The following is a 6,595-nucleotide window of genomic DNA, read 5'->3' on the forward strand; positions in this document are numbered from 1 at the left end:
ATCCAAGAATGAAAAGTTTACCAATAACTTGGCATGCGTCTGTATGATCTTCTCTATGTCCCTCTTCACTTCACCCCCAGAAGTAACTAACCACTAATTTGAATTCTGTATTTGTCATTACTTTGTCTTTTTAAAAAAATTTTTTTTATCACATATGATAAATGGAAAAACAATATATTGGCTAGTTTGTTTGCTCTTAAGATTTATGAAAACATGACATGCGGTATTTTGAAACTTGGGACTTTTTGTTGTTGTTGCATTCCTAAGTTTCAACCATATGGCAGTGCATAATCTATAGCCGTTGAGCATTCCTTTTCATCACTGTGTGAAATTCCCTTGTAATATGTCCCTTGTATATTCCACTTATTTGTTGCTTCCTATAGATATACATTTGAGTTTTGATATACATTTTCAGTCTTTCTACTATTTTGAGCAATTCTCCTACAAATATTTCCTACAAATATTCTTTAACCTGTTTCTTGGTACATACGTGTAAGAGTAGGCACCTACAAGTGCAAAGGATTATTTATATACTGATAGGAACCTATATATGAAAATTTCAATTTCACAAGATAATGACCACTGTTTTCAGAGGTGGGTGGGAATGAATCAGACTGTTTTTCCTTTTTCTAGCACCTCTAACTCCTGAGGTCTAGGAGTTAGAACTCATCATTATAAGCAACATCCATGAAAAGAAGACGACAACTTCTTTAAGGAAAGTAGGTGTCTGAGCGCATTTGTATTCAGGTTCCCTCTGAGTGAAAAAAGCAGGCATTAAGCACAAATAAGAGAAAAGAAACATATTTTTCCTTTCAGAAGGGTGCTGCTCAAAAAAAGGGAGACAAGTGTATTGTGTTTCCTCAGATTCTCCAGGGACTCCTCCATGTCCCTTTCCCCCAGCTTCTGGGTGATTTGGAGCTCAGCCAGTGCAGAGATACATCATGTGCAACTCATAAATAGCTGAAGACAGCTGGACCAATCAGCCCCGTTACAGATTATCATTGGAAGGATTCCATGGTTGGCAAGAAGCGGTTTTCTTTCTTTCTTCTTCTTTTTTTTTTTTTTTCCAAGCAACATTTATCTTTTCCTTTTCCTTTTCTTTTTTCCCCCTTCCTCTTCTCTTCCCTTCCCTCCCCTTCCTCTCCCTCTCCTTCCTCTTCTCTTCTTTTTAAGGCTGAATAATATTCACATATATTTCTTTATCCATTAGTGGATATGTGAGTTGTTCCTACATCTTGGCTATTGTGAGTAACGCTGCAATAAACACTGGGGTACAGATAGCTCTTTGAGATTCTGATTTCTATTCTTTTGAATATATACCCAGAAATGCTGGATCATATGGTAGTACTATTTTTAAACATTTTAAAGACACACTTGTTTAAAAGAATGTGTGCATGAGCGGAGGGAGGGGCAAAGGGAGAATCTCAACTCCCCACTGAGCACAGAGCCTCACTTGGGGTTAGATCTCACAACCCTTTGATTATGACCTGAGCTGAAACCAAGAGTCAGACACTTAACCAACTGAGCCACCCAGGTGCACCATACTAGCACTAGTTTTAACTTTTTAAGAAACCTCTCTACTGTTTTCCATAGTGATTGCACAAATTTACATTCCCAACAATGTAGACTTGTTCCAATTTCTCCACAGCCTCACTAAATCTTTTGTTTTTGATAATAGTTCTTCCTTGGGGACACCTGGGTGGCTCAGTTGGTTAAGCAACCAACTTTTGATTTTGGCTCAGGTCACAATCCCAGGGTCCTGTGATTGAGACCCACATTGGGCTCCCTGCTCAGCAAGGGGCCTGCTTCTCCCTCTCCCTCTCCCTCTGCCTGGCCTTCCCCCTGCTCATTCCGTTAAATAAATAAAATCTTAAAAATAGTTCCCTTAACATGTGTGAGAGAATATCTCATTTTTATTTTTAACTGTACTTCACTATGTCTTATCTACTCTTTAAACTGTGCATTGAGGTTTTTTCTTTCTCACACTTGTGTTTTTCATTCTGGAAGTATTCTGTTTTTCAGATCTCTCAGTTCATTCCTGATAGTTTTTGACTCATGCTCACCTTTGTTAATGCATCTTTTGATTCTTTAAAGATTTCTTCTCTGAGAAACAAACTGAGGGTTTTGGAGGGGAGGGGAGTGGGGGGTTGGGTGAGCCTAGTGGTGGGTATTAAGGAGGGCATGTATTGCATGGAGCACCGCATGTGGTACATAAACAATGAATCTTGGAACACTGAAAAAAATTAAATTAAAAAAAAATAAAGATTTCTTATGCAATTATGTAAATTGTCTAGCAATTCTAATATCAGTATTCCTTAATGTCTAAATCTTTTGTTCACAGTTTAGCTTTTTTCTTAACATGGCTAACCTCCTTATGGGCTTGATGATCTTCCATTATAAATGTTTTACTTAATCCTTCCCTGTCCCATGGGCCTAATTAGGAAAGGTTTCCTCTAAAAACTACTTCCTTTTGTGGGTGACTGGGAGGGATATCAACCTAGAACCACTTCAGTCCTCTTCTTGATTTTTGCAAGGCGATCCCAGTTCCAACTTCACCACCTCCCCAGAGAAGTCTCACCGTCTGGATGGCAATGCTGCTATTGGCATCTTGACTTCTTTATCTTTTTTGTCCCAGCTCCACCCCACTGATTCGGTTCCAGTTCACTGTATGTGTGTGGAAGGGGCAGTAGAAAAGTCTTGAAAGCATGTCCTGCAGCTCAGAAAACCATCAATACCTCAAAGACGATCTTCTCATAATATAGCTGCTTTATGTGGAAGGGTCCCTTAGACCATCTAATAAGCCAGAATGCCAGAAAGAGAAGTATAGAAACCCTTTCAAATAAATGTATTAACTTTTTGGGATACCAGTTCTTCATGGTACACAGCTTGGGAACTAATAAAGTGTCCAAGATACTAGGTTACTTTTCAGAAGGCCCAAGTACTAGTCTTTTTACCACCACTCCACTATGATTGTATGTGTTACTGTATGTTGATTCCTCTGTTAAATATTTATCTGTGTATATATTTTATCTCTTAGACTCAATATTCTTTCCTATCAATCTTGTTTTCTTGAGTCAATAGTGACTGGAAAAAGTACATGTTTGAACTTCAAATCTATATAATTTTTCCCTGATGATTAAGAATAAAGTGACCAGAAATTAGTAGTTGAAGAGGCAAGAGAAAGTGACAAATAGCTTGGATAATCCATAAAATAGTTTGTCATTTTAGACGAATAGGAGACATTAGTATACATTTACTTTTTTCCTTAAATGAGTTTTAAAATGGCTTTCTACTCTTAGCTAGATGAGTCTCTCTCAATTTACACATAATGAAATCAGCAAATACATAGAAATATTTCACACATTCAGTACTTAATTGATGCAGAGTTAAGAATAATCCAGGAATATGCACTGTTGTTCTGGAAGAGAATGTATCAGTTTCTGCTTTTGTCCATTTTAACGCTTTAAGTCTGTCTTTATTAAAAATTATTTATGTATGGAATTAGTACTTTTGATTTTCATCAAATGAACCAGGTTTCTTTAGGGTTACTTTTAGATTCAACCATCTTTCTCTTATCTTTGAAAATACCTGTGATTTAACAACATACCTAATTAAAAGCAAAATTAAAATTTGAATCCTGTAATTTACTTTTTGCTAGGAAATATTTAAGCACAGAAAAGAATCCAGAAATACATCTGCTCTTCTTTTCATAACATACAATTTTATACTTAATTTTATTGGCATTTAATTGTCTATATCTGGTATTTCTCCATATCAGCATATGAAATTTTTTTCATTTTTAATAACTACATAGATATATGGTCACTATAGACAGATGAGGTGTTTTGAATTTTACTTATTAAATACTGGAATATATATCCTTGCTCACTTGGATAAACCATCCATAAGACAAATTCTGAGAAGTAAAATACTGAATTAAAGGTAATTTTTCCTCAAACAAGATATGCAAAGTGTATTTTCCTTAGGCAGTTTGTAAGGTCACCTACTTTCCATACCCTTACCAACACTGAATATTATCAAACTCAACTTCTGTCATTCTAGTAGCTGTGAGATGTGTTATTTTTTTCTTCCATCTCCTGTTCCATGTCCTTTGTTTCTGTCCTCTGGTTTAAAGCCTTATAGAATGAATTTTGGATCTCCTGGATCAAATCCCCATATCTCTTAACCTTTGTCCCATATTTTTTCATTTCTTTTCTTCTGCTCTAAATTCTAAGACATTTAAGCTTCCATCTCAAATCACTTGTTAGGAAATACTTACAATAAGTTAGTTTTTCTGTCATTCGGGGATTTTAATTTTGTCAATCAAAATTTTGAATTCCCAGGGACTAATTTTGTTCTCTGATTGGCATTTTTATAATAGCAGCTTGTGAGACACTTTCTCAAATCTAAAGATACTATTTCCCAGAATTATTTCTATTTGTTCTTAGTGATCCTCCTCTTTCAAACTACGGGGTTTTCATCAGACAATTGATGACACGTGGTTGTTGGTTCCTATTTGTGACTAAAGGACCAGACAGATTGGTATATTTCACAGGCATACATTGCCCTGCAGATAGGTAAGGTCTCTAAAAGAGCCCATCCTTTTTGTGGGAATGGGTTGCAGGGTAAGGAGGAGGGATGCTGGTGCCAGTATCCGGGTTACAGGACAGACTAGAAGGATAGATAGGCTTTGGTTGGGGTTTGTGAGCACTGGGCAGGTTATCAGGCGGGGATCCCTCTAAGGGAACATTTTTAGGGACTATTCCAAGGAAGGTGGAGCATTATAATGCTTTTGCTTCTAGGACATATAAATGCCTCTTCTTGTCCCCACCCAACTCTTCCTGGTAATAGCAAGGATATTAAAAAAAATATTTATTTTAGATTGAGAGACAGAGAGAGCATGGGGGGCAGACAGAGGGAGATGGAAAGAGTCTCAAGTAGACTCTTCACTGAGGGTGGGCACTGGCGGGGGGGGTGGGGGGGGGCTGATCTTAGGACCCTGAGATAGGACCAAGCCAAAATCAAGAGGTGGACCCTCAACCACCTGACCACCCAGGAACCCTGAAAAAACATTTTTAACAGTTTTGTTGAGGTATAATTCATACGCTATAAAACTCTTGCTAACTCTAGATTAAACATTGGAGAAATGGGCTCTTACCCATTTCCTTGCGTTTCCTTCCTCTCTATTTTTTTTCTGTCACCTCCATTCTATCGTCCAAGATTTTCTCCAAATTTCTGGTTCCCAGCTATCCCCTTTTTAACGTTGTTTTTTTGGTTTGTTTTTGTTTTTGTTTGTTTCTATTTTGTTTTACACACAGCATAGTTTCATTTTCACTTTAAAAATAATTTTTTGTTATTTCCATGGGATGTTGGAAGATGGAAAAGGTAAAGACTCTACCTTCCTTCCAAGTTCTATAGTTTAAACAACTTAAGGTAACTTATTACTACATTTATGACATGTCTACTTCACTAATAAGTGGCACAGAACACATCCACTGAAAATACACTGACTTGATGGATGCAATTCACTTTAAAGATTGGAACTCCTCCCACCCTCATTTTGGAGGGAAGATTAGAAGCCTCCGAAGAGACGACACTTCCAGAAGAATTTGTTAGAAGTAACAATACATTGTTATGACACAAGAACCCTATATGGCACCAAGCATAATACTTTGACTTTTTCGAGTACACACAAGAAAAAAACTGACTCGATTGATATAGAGCTCTACATAATTAAAATTCAGAGTTTCATTTGTGTTTTTGAATATTAAAAAATATACACCACATATACATAGATACATATATATATGTAGGTGTATTTCAGTGAAAACATGGGTTTAGATTCTATTACAATATATATTTATGGCTTCACTATTCTAAGACTTTCTATACTTCTCGTGTAATACATTCTGTGACAGTCTTACATTAAACCACCCACCAGAAGGATTGACATTAGTTGTGGGATAGAGTAGTCACAGCTCTTTAGACATATAACTACTGTGCCATTTTGATGTAATTCTGTATAAATTTCAAACATTTCTATTTAACATAATCAAGTGGTATGAAATCTTCTTTTTAAATGGCAAGTATACAGTACTAGCTCAATTGGCACTTAGCAACAGTCCTTTTACAATATGCACAATAGCTTCCAGCAGGGAGTTTTTTAAGGACCATCCTTTGAGAGCACAAACTCACACATGTACAATCAGTAGACATCAAGGTTCTATCTCCAGCTCCCCTTGAGATGTTATTTAGCTAATGTACAAATGTTACAGCTAAGCTGTTAAGCCTAAAAAATAGAACACACAGTTGTATGCAGGTACACTCATTTTTCATTCTCTTGGCTAATATCTTCATATCCTAATTCTACATAAAACAGTACCTAGAATGAATTGGGATTAATTCTTAGAGTAAAGGCATTTTTCATTTTTGAAAAATGCTACTAAAGAGCATTTGTAAGTATAATTTTACATACTAGCAGAGCACATGGAGTGGATATGCAGTGAAAGAATTGCCTGATTATAGAATATTTAGTTTTCTGTCAAATTATAATTATGTCATAGGCTGCTGACACTTGCCATTGTAACAAAGGATG

Source organism: Martes martes (assembly GCF_963455335.1).
Source record: "Martes martes genome assembly, chromosome: 11".
Lineage (NCBI taxonomy): Eukaryota > Metazoa > Chordata > Mammalia > Carnivora > Mustelidae > Martes > Martes martes.